Consider the following 18,758-nt stretch of genomic DNA (forward strand, 5'->3'; position numbering starts at 1 on the left):
TTAAAATTACAGACACAATTCGAAAAATAACGTTTATTAACAAAAAAGAACGACATAACCCAAAAATTACTATGAAACGATTACTATATAAATATTTTTCATTTTCATGCTTTTTCCAATGGTGAATTTCGTTTTTTAAAATTTTTGAATTTTGACCTTGATTTTCTATAATTAAACATAAATTTGCTATTTTCACTAAAATCGGTACTTTTTTTAAAATAAAAAATTGCAAATGAAAGCTGAGGTTTTTTCCGATATGTATATAAATTTTTAGAATCCGTAAAGTTTTACTTGACAATGTAAGCTCTGATTGTTACATGCGATGAACGTTATATAATTTGTCATCTGGTAATCACTGGATTGATTTGCGAAATATAATGAATCATGTATTTGACAGCATGATGGGATAAGACAAAAGCTACGCACACCTAACTGCAAATCCTTTGCGTTTATTTTTTTATTTTGTATAAGTACACTTACACTCATGATAATTTTAATAAAGAAAAGTATTTTCCATATCAAATAAAATTTTATATAATATACGGGGGGCATTCTATGTGAAGCGGACAAGTTCGATTTTGGTTTGTTTATCAAATATTACTTTTAAATAATACAATTTTATTGAAAATCCATTAAACGAATGAAAATAGATGTCAAAGTATTTTAAAATTTATTTGAAATTTGTTTTTCAATTTTTAAAGTTAAAATTATAATCTACCAAATTTAATACTATGATGTCAAACGATATTAAATTTGTTATAAAATTCACATCTATTTTCCTTCATTTAATAAATTTTTAATAAAATTATAATATATAAAAGTAATGTATGGAATAACAAACAAAGATCGGGGTTGTCCGCTTTACGTAGAATGTCCCATATATTAACATAATATGGAAAAAAAAGTCGAGAATTTGGCAATTTTATTAAAATAGAACCAAATTAAATGCAAATAAGTATTTGTAGTCATTTTTAAGATGTTTTGGTAGTCACTTTTTAGTTATTTGAAATATCTTAGTTTAAGATGTTAATAATATCTTTGCCAAAGTTCTTCACATATTTTTGATGAAAAAAAATTTTGAGGTTAACTATGGGCTCTTATGTAAGATACTTAATGTATTTTATATTTTAGTAACTTAAAATACCGACGTCTCTTAGAATTAACAAGCATCTTTTTTTTAAACATCTTATCACTCAACAAATATCTAAATTTAAGTTGCTTAAATAAACTTGCCAAAGTAACTTACATTTTAAGATGGAAGAAATTCTTTTTGATTATGGTTCTAAGATGAATAAAAAACTTTTCTCAATAGGTTTTAAAATCAGCTTACGTGCCCAATTTAAAACAAATTGAGTTTTAAATATTTAAAAATAGTATTTTATGAGGAACCAGAATTTATTTAATGTATACTTATATGCGTATAGATAATAGATGTTTTAGATTTGGGTTCATATAAATTTATAAACAATGAAGTTATTTTCTTGTTTCGTTTTTATATTTATGCATTAAGAGTGTCGAACGGTATCTGAAATTCTTTGGCAAGAAGAGAGCTTTAATTATCGCTCTGAACGTGAAATGGTATTGATTTTAAAATACTTTTTTCTCGAAACACGAACACTTTTAACAAAATCAGCCAAAATCCTCATCTTATAAATTTCCTAAATCCAAAAGACTGTACGAATCCATAGAAAAACATGGTTGCAAAACAAAAAGTAAAAAAGTAATCTAATAACAGCTGTGACTTTGTGCGCCCTGCATGCTGCTGCCATCTGACGGCGGCAGGAGGTAATGAACCCCTCATTATATTACTTTTCGTTTTGCAATCGTGTTTTTGTATGAATTCGTATAATCTTTAGGATTTAGGAAATTTATATAAGATAAGGATCTCTAGCTGCTTTTGTAAAAAGTGTCCGCCTTTCGAGAAGAAAGTATTTTAAAATCAATGTTTATCATTTTCACGTTTAGTGCCGTTTTTATAGAACGATAATTAAAGGTCTCTTCTTGCCAAAAAATTTCAGAGATCATTCGACTCTCTTAAATAAATTTTGTCACTCTTAAAATCGTTCTTTTAACATTATAATTTAATTTTTTTAAATCGGACACAAACACTACAGCAATATAATTATTTATATGTAAAATTGAAAATAAGTAATTATTTTATCATTTATTACAGTATTTATTAGATTAAATAAATTCTGATTCTCCATAAAACACTGTTTTTATATAAAAACTCAATTTTATTTAAATCGGGCACGTAAACTGATTTTAAAAACTATTGAGAAATGTTTGTTACTCATCTAAGAATTATAATCAAAAAGAATTTTTAAGTGCCAATTCATTTTTATTTAAACCACCTTCTGGCGCACCGTGGGTACTTTTTTAAATTTGCTTATCAACTCACGAAAATACATATGTGTACCGAATTTCAGCTCTCCAAATAAATTCGTGTGATCGCTAGAGAGGGGAGGTATATACGATTTTCTGCCAAACCGATATTTATATGGTTCCGAACCGTGTACGGAACCCTAAAAATGTAATACAGAATAATTATTTTTTTAACTCTGAATTTTTTTTTTTATAATAATAAAAACAATATTTTAACCCGCACTGAGTTAGAAAAATATAGATATATATATATATATATATATATATATATTGTAATTTCTTTGTCGCATTTTTTAATTTCATTCTTTCTATTTGAGAATTTTTATTATAGGAATAATTTCAACATATTTTTATTCCAAGACTTTTATATTGATCTGATTTTGTGTTTGCTTGAAACGAATCTATCTTTCTCAATTTCCTTTTACTTTTGGCTTTTGCTATATTATAAGATTTAAAATTCATATATGAAGTTCTTTTGAACTTTTCTTTTGGTGGAAGTAGAATATACGCCACCGGTAATAACAAATCAAGTTCCCCAGCACTAAATTGATGTATATATCAAAAGTGACACTGATAATATTAAATAACGTCAGCAATATAAATTTTAATAGAAAAATTTTCACATATTTTAATATTAAAATGCAAAAAAAAAAAGATGGTACATAAAGTTTTGACGTGACAACGTCTTAACCCCTTCGCAGTCTAGTAGAAAAATCATTTATGGGCCCAACTGGTCAAAAAAAAAGTTACCAAAAAAATATATCATCGTATTAAAAGTTTTTGGAGTCGCTGAATCCAAATTTAAGGTCAGATTTAATAAATTCAAAATGGCGGAAAAATTTTAAGTTGATTCGATTCGGTCAAAATTTGGTACTCGGGGGTTTTTTTGGTCACTGAATCTAAATTTGATGTCAGACTTTGAAAATTCAAAATGGCGGACCCAATATGGCCACCCAATATGGCGGAAAAATTTAAAATTGTTTCGAATCGTTGAAAATTCGGTTCAAAATCCAAATTTGTATTCAGCGATCCCAAAAACCCTCGAAAACCAAATTTTGAACGAATCGAATCTATTTTAAATTTTTCCGACATATTGGGTCCGCCGTTTTTAATTTTTTAAATCTGACCTCAAATTTGGATTCGCGACCCCGAAAACCCCCGAGTACCGAATTTGGAACGAATCGAATCAATTTTAAAATTTTCTACCATATTAGGTTCACCATTTTGAATTTTTTAAATCTGACCTCTTTGTATTCATCGACTCCAAAAACCCCCGAGTACTGAATTTTGAACGAATCGAATCAATTTTTAAATTTTTTCGCCATATTGGGTCCGACATTTTGAATTTTTTAAATCTGACCTCAAATTCGGATTCAGCTACCCCGAAAACCTTAGTATATCTATTGACACTCAAATCGAATTATGTTTTAGTATTTTTTTTCTAATGTGGACATATATGTCCAAAATCACAAATATGGCACGACTTTTTTTTGGACATATATGAGCCATCCACTGTCAAAGGGTTAATCGGAAGAGTGCGGCATTTTAGATATATTGACCTGTACCAATTTCAAAATTTTTTCTCTAAAACTTTATGTCGTAATTTAAAGATTTTTGTGTCATTCATTCACTTAAAAAAACCAACAACTGAAAAATAATAATATAAATTTCTAGAGAAAATCTGAATTTGTTTTTAAAATTATTTTGAAATATGCGTGATCCAATATTATAAAATTGAAGAAAATTATAAAAAAGTGCATCTGAAATAATGAGATAACAGGAACGGTTAATGAAGATTTAATGGATGGTTTATAGATGCAAAATGAAGTGGTTTCTTACCCGGTGGGAAAATAGATATGTGAGCTTTAAATTTTTCTTAGAAAAAAAATAAAAATTTTATTTGTTTATTAACTTTAGGACAAAATATTTTTAATAAAATTCAACAAACAGAATTGTAGAAAATCTTTCAAAGAGCAAAATGAGCTACTGTTTTTAAGAATTGCATAAAAATTACAATTGTCCACTAACTTTTAAGAAACAATACAAAATGTTTATTAATTATTATTTAACAACAAATTTTAATTGAAAATAATTTTTTTTCAAAATTGTACAATTGGATTTATCGAATTTGGGTGTAATAAATTTTAAATATATTTTTAGTTCTGTTAAACTACTTTTTAGTTTGTGGTTATGTTAATGGGTTGAACCTCCTTAAAAGGTAATATTTACGGGTTTTTTTTTAAAGTTGTTATTTACATTCCCAGGATTAATTTTATGCATCAGAAAAAAATTTAGATAAGCTTTAAACGCATAAAACTAACTGTCCCCATTTACCCCAAGATTTAGAAAATTTTCTAAAATTTGGGGTAAATGGGGACAGCATAGTTTCTACGAAAGTTTTAAGAAAAAAGTTTCCTTAAGTATATTACTGTATTAAGGTATAAAAAAACTTGAAAAAAATTTGTAATATGGCGGGCGAACTTAAAAATTTTCTTATAAATTGATGAAATTTGCTTGGTTTTTATGTCTTTTATTTATTTATTTCAGTATTTTGTCTCGCATTTGAAAAAAAACAGACTTAAAAATCATACAACAATTTTTTCTTATTCCTTAAGATTTTCATAACAGAAATTCACTTGAATTTTGTTAAAAATTATATTCTACATTCTACAAATTATAAATTAAAATAGCTTTTTAGAAAAATGTGTATGTGTACATATTTTTGAAAAAAAAATTGTTCCTTCTACTGTAGAATTAACCGAAATAAATTTTACTTTGTTTTTGCAATTCAACATAGACAATAATATTATACAAGTAATATTATAGACAATGTTTCATTTAATTTTGTTTTTGAATCTAAAACTAAATTTATTTAAATTAATTCACTAGAATAGGTCTTAATGTAACTTTAATAAAACGATAAATTTAATTTACTGTGAATAGCGTCCGATAAAATCACACTAAATTTTGAAGGGGATGAACTCTCTCGTGTGTGTTGTACTGGTGACCTTGAAAGATGTCAGCAAGTTTCTAGGACGATGAGCGCAAAAGAGAAGGATATAAATTCAATTCAGTTGGAAAATAATGTGTCTTTGGTTTTTGAACAGTCATTCAATATAAGGAATTGCAATTATATGTAAGTTTACCTTGTCGTTCTTTTAATCTCATATAAAAGTTGATTTTTATTTAAAGAGAAATGGTATACGTGATCTAGCAAAAAAAAAAAATTGTGGCATTTGAAGAAATTTTTAATTTAAGATAAATATATATAAATTTTAATATTAAAAAAAAATTACAAAAGCTCACATTAATTATTACAAAAACGCGATTGCAAAACGAAAAGTAGGAAAGTAATATAATAACAGGTTCATTACGTCCTGCCGCCGTCAGATGGCAGAAGCATGCAGGAAGCACAAAGTCGCAGCTGTTATTATATTACATATAGCAATTTTAATATTAAAAGTTAATTAATTACATTAAACATTAATTATTTTTAAAAAGTATATGAGTATTGTTTAAATAAAAGCTGCTTAATTTTATTAAATTAACATTTTTTTTGTAAAAGTAAAGTAAAATATAAAAAATAACTTTTAGGTATTTTTTTACTGTGTCCGACGCGTGGTTACTTTTTTCCAACGTCCGACGTAGTAAAATTACACTGGCATTTTTTTGTGTGTGAGTTTGGTGAACTTTCCAAATTTAAAAGTAAGTCATTTTCCAAAATTGCAAGAAATTCTGAACATTGTTAACCATGTATACCATTCCTCCTTAATTTTTGTCTTTATGTTTTTATATAAATAAGATTTTTATTTATTTTTTAGTAATATGTCTTTAATATTACACCGTCCGACACAATTTTTGACCCACAAAAAAATTTAACATTTTCGGATACTAGGACCCAAAAAAAATACGCGTATCTGGCCGTTTTGCTGGATCAAGTCGTTTGTGGTTTTTAGGGGTGAAAACAACCCCTAAATGAAAAGTGACAAGATATCTTTTAAAAAATATTAATATTTTATAAAACTTGATATTTGGGGATTTTCGCAGGGTCGCTGATTACTAATCTGATGTGAGATTTTCAAAATTCAAAATGGCGGATCCAATATGGCGATCAAATTTTTAAAAAGTTTTTAATTTTTAATTTTATATCCGCCATTTTGAATTTTGACAATTCAACATCAGATTCGTCATCAGCGACCCAAAAAAACCCCTAGATATCAAGGTTTAAAAAAATTTAATAACTTTTTAAAATTTTGACCGCCATATTGAATCCGCCATTTTGAATTTTGAAAATCTGACATCAGATTAATAATCAGCGACCTTGAAACCCCCCAGATACTAAGTTTTATAAAATATTAATAATTTTTAAAAGATATCTTTTGTCACTTTTTATTTAGGGGCTGTTTTCACCCCTAAAAACCACAAATGACTTGATCTAGCAAAACGGTCAGACACGGGTATTTTTTTTTGGGTCCTAGTTTCCAAAAATGTTGGATTTTTTTGTGGGTCAAAAAAAAAGTTGAATTTTGTCGGACGGTGTTATTAGTACTGAGATTCAATTATTTACTATAATATATTTCGACGCCTCCCGTTGATAAGATGCCCGTTCATTTGTCAGAATAATAAAATGCCAACTCGAGCTCAGTTCAATATGAAGCTAGTTCAATTGTCAAAATAATAAAAGGCTGTCTCAGTTTCAGAATAATATAATCCTATCTCGCGTTAAATTCGAATTCAAGTTTTCGTAAATTAAAAAAAAAGTTTAAGTCGATCAGAATATTAATTCATACTTTTTAATGATTAATTAGTGATTAATAATTATTAATAAAATAAGAAATAGAATAAAAAACAAATAATAAAGTAAATGAAAATAAAAAATATTATTAAAAAAGAAAAAAATTAATTTAGCCTTGAATTATTTATTACTAATATTATTTTTTTTATTATAATTTTTTTATTAATTTTTTTATTTTGTTAATCATTAATTAATCATTACAAAATATTAAATAATATTCCGATCGAGTTAAAAATTTTTTATTTTACGAAAACTTGAATATTTTTAACTCGATCGGAATATTATTTAATAGTTTGTAATGATTAATTAATGATTAACAAAATAAAAAAATTAATAAAAAAATTATAATAAAAAAAATAATATTAGTAATAAATAATTCAAGGCTAAATTAATTTTTTTCTTTTTTAATAATATTTTTTATTTTCATTTATTTTATTATTTGTTTTTTATTCTATTTCTTATTTTATTAATAATTATTAATCACTAATTAATCATTAAAAAGTATGAATTAATATTCTGATCGACTTAAACTTTTTTTTTAATTTACGAAAACTTGAATTCGAATTTAATGCGAGATAGGATTATATTATTCTGAAACTGAGATAGCCTTTTATTATTTTGACAATTGAACTAGCTTCATATTGAACTGAGCTCGAGTTGGCATTTTATTATTCTGACAAATGAACGGGCATCTTATCAACGGGAGGCGTCGATTTATACTATGATCTTTAAATTTGAAATGCAATTGACAATAATGTTGTATACAATTTTTAATTAAGGGAACTTTTTGATTAAAATTATGTTTGCATGTGTATTTTTGGTACTAAAATCTATACGATATAGAGCTAATCTATCACCTTATAATCCAAGTAATTGAACTATGAACACGTTCTATGCTCATATCAAACACCTTTCGGTAAGCGCTATAATATATAATCAGTAAATTCATATTGCAGATTTAGATTTAATATCAAAAAATTTAAAACATGTCTTTAACTATATACACGGAAAAAAATTTTCTGGTAATTCTTTAACATCGATTTGAAGATTTTACATGTTCCTAAATCTGTTAATTCTACAGATATTTTCTGTAAGGATTTAACGCATGCGCGAAAACAATGCAGTGATTCGACTAAGGCTGAGTATACGATTGAGTGCGAGAGGTTAAGGCGAATTTAGTGTTTTTATTATTATCATAGTGTCGGCAAGAAAGTTTAATTAAAGAGGAAACGTCTTAAGTATATAAACATTATTATAGAAATAAATTATTAGAAATTTTTTATTTTAAAATTAACTGTAGTGATTAAGTGAGAAAAGTCGTTTGTTTCAATTTCTCGACATAAGAAAAAGTGGATTTATCATAAGTTTTGAAAACTTGCTCCTCATTTTTTTTTGTTAGAAAATTATTGAAGGATGAATTTATTTACATAGAAGTTATACTAATTTATACAATAATGTTCCGCGAGTTTAATGTATTCGGAGGAGAATATAACCTATAAGAAATACTCTACCAAATATATATTATCCCCATATAGTATACATAATTTGGTCACTTAACAGTTTTTAAGAACTGTAGCTGAAACTTATAGAATTAACAGATTTTAATGCCAATGATTCTACATATTTCTCTATTTGGAGAAACATCAGTAGATGGCGCAGGAGTTTCTGTAAATTCTACAGAAAATTTCTTTCCGTGTAGTATATATGTATGGTGTGTGAAATTCTTATCAAACATTTTTTTTTTGCTTAAAAATTTTGTTTAAAAATTTTTATGAAAAATAAGAAAATCAATATTTTTTTATTTGATAAAAATTATCTAAATCTGTAGAATGGATATTCTATGTTAAAAGTATAAATCTTATTTTATTATTTTCATAAATTTAATATTTTTGACGAAAAGTCATTTGCGTACTCTTAGGCAGGTAATGCCTAATTTATACTACTACCCGTGCAGAAATTTCCACCCTTCTTCCCGATTTCCGACCTGGCCCCGGCCAGATTATCTGGTCCGGCCCCGGGTCAGTAAATGTTAGTGGCCCCGGTCGTGGCCAGGCCGGGTTGCCCCAATAATAAGATAAGTAAAAATAAATTTTTATAGAGGAGTGCAGAACTCAAGAAGGCTATAGAAACAGGAAGTACACGTTAGGTAGTGGGGGTACGTGACAATTTGGTTTTCTGAAATGGGAGGATAAGTTGCAAGACGCAGTAGCCTCCTGCGCATATTACGAACAGGTGATAATAAAAAAGCAGATATTTATTTTACCGAAGCATATACGTACGTATAGAATCAGTGTTAATATTTTATTCTAAATTACCGCCAGATGGTAAGTCAACAGTTAGTCTGCGCAGAAGGCTACCGCGACTTGCAACTTATTCTAACAGTATAAGTTAATAATTTTCAACTATTGCCGTTTAAAAGTTATAAATATACGGTTTAAATTGTTCTACAGTTGAACCTGTTGGAATTCAACTGTATTTCTTGACTTTTTGTGGATTCAAAAAAGTTGAACATAAATTATTTTCACTTATTGTTAGATCCAAAATATTGTAAACATATTACGAAATTAAATTATAATACAATTTTAAGTGTTGTTTACTGTAATAAAATTTTTAAAAATTATTATTATTATTATAAATTAACAGTTTATTTTTGTAAAAGTCACCCAAGGATAGGGATGGTCATTGTCGTAAAAAAAAAATTATTGTTTTGTTTTATCGATTAATTTATAAATATGTAAATCTTTGATATTTTATGCAATTTAAATAAAACTTAAATAAACTTAATATTATTGTTTTTATTTTATTAATGATACATTAGGGAATACAGTATAATAAGACACGTATTAATTTGGAGTGATTATTGCTAAAATTTTTGAGAAAATTGTAGATTACTAATTTACCATATTTCTAAACAAAATCTACATATTGTTCAAAAATTTTAACAATATCCACTCTAAATTGTTAGGCAGATGACTACTGTATGGTTTACCATACCACAAACATTTGAATGGTGGTCAAATCGGGAAAAATTTGATGGCCCTGGTCGGGTCCCCAGCAGGGAACCAGATCGGCCCCCGAGCCATGGCCCCGGTCGGTTTTATTGTTTCATCCAGGCCGGGGGCAGGCCAGATTTCCCGAAGTGGCCCCGGTCTTGCCCGGTCTGGCCCTGGCCAGGGCCCGGTCAAAATTTCTGCACGGGTACTTTTTAATCGAGAATTTTACCTAATTTTGAGGTTATGTTTGTGGTTCATAATTTTAAACCCTTGTCTTATGACTTTGAATTTTAAGGTTAAATTTTAATTCTTGTTTTGATTAACGATCTTTTATTTTTTTGATTAGTCATACGATTATATAATAAAAAATAATCTAAATAATTATTTAATTTCAATGTAATGAGAGAAACATTTAACCAAATTATTGTGTTCACGCAATAAGAATATTATTGTAAACAATATACTTGGAGAACTTATTTTTATCAGTATGTTTTTTTGACTTCAAAATAAAATGTTTTTCGTATAACATTAACCGAATTTTAGGAAGTATTACCCTCAAATAGGGGATCAAAATAGGGAGCACAAGTGGGTCAAGATTTATCTTAATATTTTACTATACTAACCAAAGAAATGTTTGTTCTTTTTTATCTTTTATTTCATTGATGTATATTTTTCTTTTTCTTCCTCTTTCGTTTTTGTATATATATATATCAGTTTATAATTATTTTAATACTTAATATTCATTCATTAATAATAATGTATATATATATATATTTGATTAAGATATTTTTTTCTTATTGAATATTTGATTAAATTTCTTTTTATTATGAATCAAATCATTAGAAAGAATGACACCGATTCATTTTATATAGAGTTCCCCTTCGAATTGGCAATTACTCGTTTTAGCATATCAGACCTGTCAGACCAGAAAATCACTGTGAATTAAAGCAGCACTTCGTCTAGATATGCACGTGCTCTTAATCGAGAAAATGTCAGTTTTTCTATTCAATTATTTATTTATTCTCTGTTTTTTTTTATCTAACAGTATATAAATAAAGCAAATATAATATGATACTGCGGTTAAAATTTTGGCGTAGAAATGATCATTGATATTGTAAAACACAAAGTTTATTAATAGAAAAAAATATACATATTATTGAAAGTAAAATTTAAAATAAAAGATTTAAATGTAATCTATATTAATAAAATCAGACTTTTGTCTGTACATTGCTCCAAATTAATTTTTTCTTGCATAGTTTATCATTTTAAGTAGTAAAGATAACAAATATGCCATAAATAAAAATTCTGTCTGTCTGTCTGTCTGTCGTCAATATTTTGTACCGGCACAACTTTAAAACGGCTCAACCGATTGAGGTGAAACTTGGCAGTGTATTCAGTCTTAACGTAACTTAAAATCTTAGCCATATTTGATTAAAAAATATTAACATGAACGAAAGTTATGACATTTTTTCAAAAAATTTAAAAAAATCAAAAAAATGCAAATTTTTTATTTTTTGTCAGATTGATTTGAAACTATTTGTACCTAATTTTTTCACATAAATGCAATCAATTTTTTTATTAAATTAAGTAAATAGTCTGAATTTAAAAGTCTAAATCAAATTTTTGAATTTCCAATTTTTTTAATAACATTGTAATATAAGAATTCGTTATGTTCAACTTTTTATAAGTAAAACAATAATGTTTTTAGTCTGTTGGGTATTAAACGCAATCTTAGCTGCACACCAATGAAAAATATTAATTTAAACAAAAATATGACACTTTCAAAAAATTTAAAATATTTAACATTTTTTATTTTTTGATAATTCTTTACTAAACGTTCTTTATTTAAAATTTTGTGACCAATTAAGTATGCTTTTAACAAGAAATTTTAAGAATTTTAATTTAAGAATTTTATCAGAATTTTAAAATTAATAATTGCAAATCTGAATATGAAATCAGATATTGTAAAAATAAAAAATCGAAAATTACTTTTTTACTCTTTGAAATTAACAATTATTATATTTAAATTATTATTATTATTATTATTATAGATACAAATTATTTTTAAATATAATAAAACTAAATAAACTAAATAAACTTAAATATAATATAATAAATATAATAAAATTAAATTATTTTCATTTTATTTAAAAGAAATTTTTCTATTAAAAATTTATTCTTCAAATAATTTTTAAAGTTTTTTAAAATTTTAATTTAAATTGTATTGATTAAAATAATTTTTATTTTCAATACTATAAAATTAAATACAATTTTAAATTATTTTAATTTTATTAAAAGCAGTGAAAAAATTAAATTGAATTGAATAAATAATAATTAAAAATTTATAAAAAGATATTTTAATACAGGAGAACACGCATAGTTGGATGTAATTATAAATTTCAAAATTTATTAAATCTAAATATTATAACCGTCGAAGACGGGTGCGACAGCTAGTTTTTTATAAAATTTGTGTATCTAGGGGTTTTTGGGGTCGCTGGTGTCGAATCGGATGTTAAAAATTTCAAAATTCAAAATGGCGGATATAAAAAAAAAGTAATAACTTTTTAAAATTTTGACCGCCATTTTGAATTTTGAAAATCTAACATCAGATTAATATAAAGAAAATTAGAAGGTATTAAAATAAGCTGCAACGCTTATTATTTTAATCAAATTTTGCTTATTTAAATACCAAAATGGATTAAAATAAGCAAAATTTGATTAAAATAATAAGCGTTGCAGCTTATTTTAATGCCTTTTAATTTTCTGTGTAATTATCGACCCCGAAAACCCCCAGATTTCAAGTTTTATAAAATATTTATAATTTTTAAAAGATATCTTGTCACTTTTTATTTAGGGGTTGTTTTCACCCCTAAAAACCACAAACGACTTGATCTAGCAAAACGGACAGACACGGGTATTTTTTTTTAATCCTAGTTTTCAAAAAATGTTGGATTTTTTTGTGGGTCAAAAAAAAAGTTGAATTTTGTCGAACGGTGAATTCTATCTAAAATTAATCTTTTATTATCTTATCTATTACTTTATTTTATGTAAGTTATCTAACTTTTTCACATTTCATAATTTAAATAAAGAATATATTCCAAAAAATATGATTTTTTCTTTTTTTAAGCAGTGGAGCACAACTCCCCACTGTTTTTGAAAAGTCATGAAACCAGTATTTTCGAAAAACAAGCAAAATTTCTATTTTCGTTTTTGAATTTGAATTAATCGATCATCCCAAAGTTGCATTTGTTGTACGTGTACTAAAAGTTTTATATAATAGAGTAGTCAAAAAAAAATTTATATAATACTTTTGATCGAAAAACAAAACCCGGAGCACAACTCCTCACTCTCTTCTACTTCGAAAAAGTATAGTCATGGTTTTTTGGTTCTGAATTTTGTCGGCCTGTGAAATTTATAATAATAAATTAATTATATTATAATATAATATAATAAAGTATAAATATATGGGACCTTTTACAGTGAAAGAAATATTTTTTTTAATGTATTCATCTGTATTTGAAACCGACTACGAGATTATGATATAAATAAATAAATTTAAAAAATATCATTTTATTTAGAAAAACAATTAATGTAATTTTTATGAAAATTTGTAGGAAAGTAATTATGATAGAATATATATATACATACAGGAAGAGGAATTCCCTTATGACACAATTTTCAATATTATAATATATTCCCACCCTAAAGGAATTTAATGTATATGCTATTTTGGGTATATGTACTATGTTTTTTATTGATATTAAAAAATACAACGACCCAATTCTTTAACATATATATCTATAAAAGAATTGGGTATATATCTATACTAGGGGGGTTTCGCGCGCCAACCCCTTTTTAAATTCACTAAAAATATTAAATATTATTTTGATTAAATTTATGTTTAATAAAAAGTTTTTACATTTGAACAGTAGAAATTTATTTATATTTTAATGTGAACATAAACTATATTTTAACCTGCATCCGTAAACTAAATTTTCATCTATTCTGCAATTAAAAAGAAGACATTTTACGTAAATTTGAGGCTATGTTCTCCTTTGACCTATGACCTTTGATATTTTAAGGGGAGGGTCATATCTTGACTTCTGATACTAATTTGAGGTTATTTCTGTTTCAACTCCTTCAAAAACTTTGATTTTTGAGGTTATGTTCGTTGTTTGTCCTTGAGTATTGATGTTATCTTAATTTTTAACCTATGTTTTTGATATAGATAGTACAATCTCTGAAATTTTCGAGACAAATTCTGAACGGTACGCGAGTTTGAATACTTTGCGAGTTGAATGGTAGGTGAGTACAGCGAGTTCCCGCGTAGTGTCGAAATTCTCGCCTAGTGTTCATTTAAGACAAATTTTGAACGGTACGCGAGTCGGAATGCTTTGTGAGTTAAATGGTAGGTGAGTACTATGAGCTCCCGCGTAGCGTTGAAGTTCTCGCCTAGCGTTCATTCTTTAATCAGCGGCGGCGGCGATATCTTTTTATAATATAGTAATGATATATATATATATATATATATATATATATATATATATATATATATATATATATATATATATATATATATATATATATATATATATATATATTCCATTATACAATTAGTATAATTTTTAAAAGTCGTACGATATTTATAGTTTAAATTTTTAAATTAAATCTATACGTTATGTGTCTGCTTTAATATTAGATTATATATACAACACTTGGTGCAGATATTTGCTTCTTTGATCTTATGATTATTGAAAATATTATCCAGAATAAATATAATAAAAAATTTATAGTGTATAAAGATTGCACAAAATGTTTCAAATGATTTCTTTATTTCTTTATTTATTTATTTTTTTTTGAGAGAGAGAAAATAAAAATTAAACATACTAGAAGATTGAAGAAGCACACACTGATTTTTAATGGCTGTTAGTGAAGGTCAATATTTCTGTTTCATTAAATAGAGATTTAAAAACGAGTAAATTGATATTAAAGTTGAGTGAAATAAAACTCTCAATATTTTACGGGAATATTTCAACTAGACTATTTATTACCCAACAGGCATGTCAGTATAATTTCAAATAATTTTCCTTCTTTCTGTATTATTTCTGATTACTTTTTACATTAAAAAAAAGTGGAGTAAACAAACAGAACCTGTAAATATTGCCTGACTCGAAAAAGAGTTTTTTTTTTCGATTATTTATTTTAACTTTGGTTATTATTAATGTAAAAAGGTTCTGAAAAAAATCTTGAGAAATAATTTTTGTTAGTTTTAGTTTTAATTTGAATGTAATTATTTCAAAGGGGAAAATTTGCATATGTGATGAAAATTTTGAAGTTAGATTTTAACAATTCAAAATGATGGGACCTTAGAGGTAAAAAATTTTAGGTTAAGTTTGTGATTTTTAAATTGAAAATACACAAAGGCGAATGTCCCTTTTTGTAAATGTCCATTTATTTAATTAAACTTTAATTTCGGTTTTGAGAAATTTTGTATCCTTTGTTTTTGACAGATGGAAGATTAGTCTAGAGGACTTAGGTTCTCTATTTCTCTTTTCTTATTTTTATTTTATTTCTCCTAAGAAAGAATTGGCACCCTAATATCAATCTGGGGTCGAAACTTCAGAAAAAATTACACAACATCTATAGTCAAATATTTTTTTTAAGGATCCTGATGACTAAAGACACAGTACATCTTTAGATCAATTAATTTAACTTAGAATTTTGTTAATTAATTAAGCTCGGCATTGTAAACAAGAATATTTTTTTTTTTTTTTGAAAAAAGAAAGGTCTCGAAAAGGGGAATGAATCAATACACAAACATTGCTAAAAGTGATGTTCACAATAATTACCTCCACAGAAAATTAAAAGGCATTAAAAAAAGCTGCAACGCTTATTATTTTAATCCATTTTGGTATTAAAATAAACAAAATTGTATTAAAATAATAAGTGTTGCAGCTTATTTTAATGCCTTTCAATTTTCTGTGTCAATATTGAAAATATTCCAGAGGTAATATTATTGTAAACAAAATGTGTCAGTAGCAACTTTGAAAAGATGAAAATTAAATAAAAAATGTTTTCTTCTAGTAGGGGAGACTGGGGCTAAATGTTAAACTGCAAAAACCATTAAAATTCTGTATCTTTTAAACGGAAATAGTTACAGATGATTTTTTGGTCAGTTCATTTTTGACGTGTTTATAACGTGAAGTGGGTTGTGACCATAACGTTATAAATTTTTACGACGACGAAATTTTCAACTTTTGTGTACTTTTTTTGGATATATATACTCTTATTAAATTAAGTATTTTAGCTAATTTAGGGTCGCTGAAAATGAATTTGAAACTATTTTCTAAATATTTTTAGTCAAATTTTGTGTAGCTGTTGTTCAAGGCAAAAACACAACGTGGTGGTAAATCTTAAATGTAATTTTTCACTTTCTTTACATTTCTGATATATATATATATATGTTTCGGTTGCCTTTCGAGTTTAATGTTTAGCAAATTATATTTGTAATGCGCACTGAAGAAAGAGATTTAAAGCCGTGTTCACATTAAAAACTTTCACTTTCAATAAAATTGAAACACGGACATTTTATTTATTAAATTTATTTTTTTCTACATTTTTTAACATATTTACATCTTAACACCTCTGAAAAAGTAGTTTTAGTAAGCTAGAAATACGATTTAACAATTAGTTTCAGAATTTTGCATTAAGCCCCAGTCTCCCTTCATAAATAATTTATATAAGTTATATAAAATTGACATGTACCTCTAGTTTATATGCAAACACGAAAAGAAATAATGTAATAGAATTTCTTTTTGATTTGCAACTTTTTATGTATTAAGAGATAACTTGGGAATATATATTGCTGCCAACAGCAGCTGACAAACGAAAGACGGGAAAATATACTCAGAACATGGTGCAAGTGATGTAATATTAAAATTTTCATAGCGCAGCTTTTTTATTCATAAAATTTTAAAACTAATGCTCAAACATCTATACTGTCTATAATATTACTGACTCTATTAAAGATTATTTAAAAATTATTTTTATCAAAAATATTATGGAATATTTCAAATACAATATTAATAATAATATTGATCAAAGTTTTACTGTTTAAGTATTTTGACTCGTATACGGAAAAACTTTGTGCAAGAATCATTCCTAAATTTGTTCTGGAACTAAGGATATGAGAATAATTTAAGAAATCTTATTTACATCTTATTTATCTTCTAAAACAGTTCAAGAAACTTTCAACGCCCAGTGACTGAGATATTCCGATCGCGGCATTAACAAGAAGTCTTCCAATGTCATAATAAAAATACAAGTATTTTCTTGAATGATTTTTGTATTTTTTTGTAAATTTTGCAGAATTTTTCTCGCGTCCTCAGTTCCTGAACAAATTCAGGAATGATTCTTGAACAAAGTTTTTCCGTATATTTGCATAAAAATAAACTAAAAATTCAAATCAACAATTTATAATTATTCTTTATTATTAATGATGTAACAAAAATTTATTTTGAATTTTGACCTCTTTTAATTTAATTAATAAATAATAAACTGTTTACATTTACCCCGAGAATTTGAAAACTCGGGATAAATCGACGCCTCCCGTTGATAAGATGCCCGTTCATTTGTCAGAATAATAAAATGCCAACTCGAGCTCAGTTCAATATGAAGCTAGTTCAATTGTCAAAATAATAAAAGGCTATCTCAGTTTCAGAATAATATAATCCTATCTCGCATTAAATTCGAATTCAAGTTTTCGTAAATTAAAAAAAAAGTTTAAGTCGATCAGAATATTAATTCATACTTTTTAATGATTAATTAGTGATTAATAATTATTAATAAAATAAGAAATAGAATAAAAAACAAATAATAAAGTAAATGAAAATAAAAAATATTATTAAAAAAGAAAAAAATTAATTTAGCCTTGAATTATTTATTACTAATATTATTTTTTTTATTATAATTTTTTTATTAATTTTTTTATTTTGTTAATCATTAATTAATCATTACAAAATATTAAATAATATTCCGATCGAGTTAAAAATTTTTTATTTTACGAAAACTTGAATATTTTTAACTCGATCGGAATATTATTTAATAGTTTGTAATGATTAATTAATGATTAACAAAATAAAAAAATTAATAAAAAAATTATAATAAAAAAAATAATATTAGTAATAAATAATTCAAGGCTAAATTAATTTTTTTCTTTTTTAATAATATTTTTTATTTTCATTTACTTTATTATTTGTTTTTTATTCTATTTCTTATTTTATTAATAATTATTAATCACTAATTAATCATTAAAAAGTATGAATTAATATTCTGATCGACTTAAACTTTTTTTTTAATTTACGAAAACTTGAATTCGAATTTAATGCGAGATAGGATTATATTATTCTGAAACTGAGATAGCCTTTTATTATTTTGACAATTGAACTAGCTTCATATTGAACTGAGCTCGAGTTGGCATTTTATTATTCTGACAAATGAACGGGCATCTTATCAACGGGAGGCGTCGAAATGTAAACAGAATTTGAACTACATTTTAAGAGAATTGAATGAATTTGCTTCTATTT

The 18,758-nt window shown here is 25.7% G+C and overlaps 2 protein-coding genes across 4 annotated transcripts in view; one reads left to right on the forward strand and one right to left on the reverse strand.

Annotated features, from left to right (window-relative positions):
• Window positions 1–18,758, reverse strand: part of LOC127288312 (RYamide receptor-like) — a 130,138-nt gene that overhangs the window by 87,036 nt on the left and 24,344 nt on the right. The gene's annotated exons all lie outside the window — the stretch shown is intronic.
• Window positions 5,346–18,758, forward strand: part of LOC127288326 (uncharacterized) — a 278,443-nt gene continuing 265,030 nt past the window's right edge. For both annotated transcript variants that reach the window (XM_051315725.1, XM_051315724.1), the window contains exon 1: window positions 5,346–5,521. The gene's annotated coding sequence lies outside the window, so the exon portion shown is untranslated. The remainder of the gene's footprint in view (window positions 5,522–18,758) is intronic.

The sequence above is a fragment of the Leptopilina boulardi genome, unplaced genomic scaffold, assembly GCF_019393585.1.
Source record: "Leptopilina boulardi isolate dan_hultmark-lab unplaced genomic scaffold, ZJU_Lbou_2.1 LbouV2_384, whole genome shotgun sequence".
In the NCBI taxonomy this organism is placed as follows: domain Eukaryota; kingdom Metazoa; phylum Arthropoda; class Insecta; order Hymenoptera; family Figitidae; genus Leptopilina; species Leptopilina boulardi.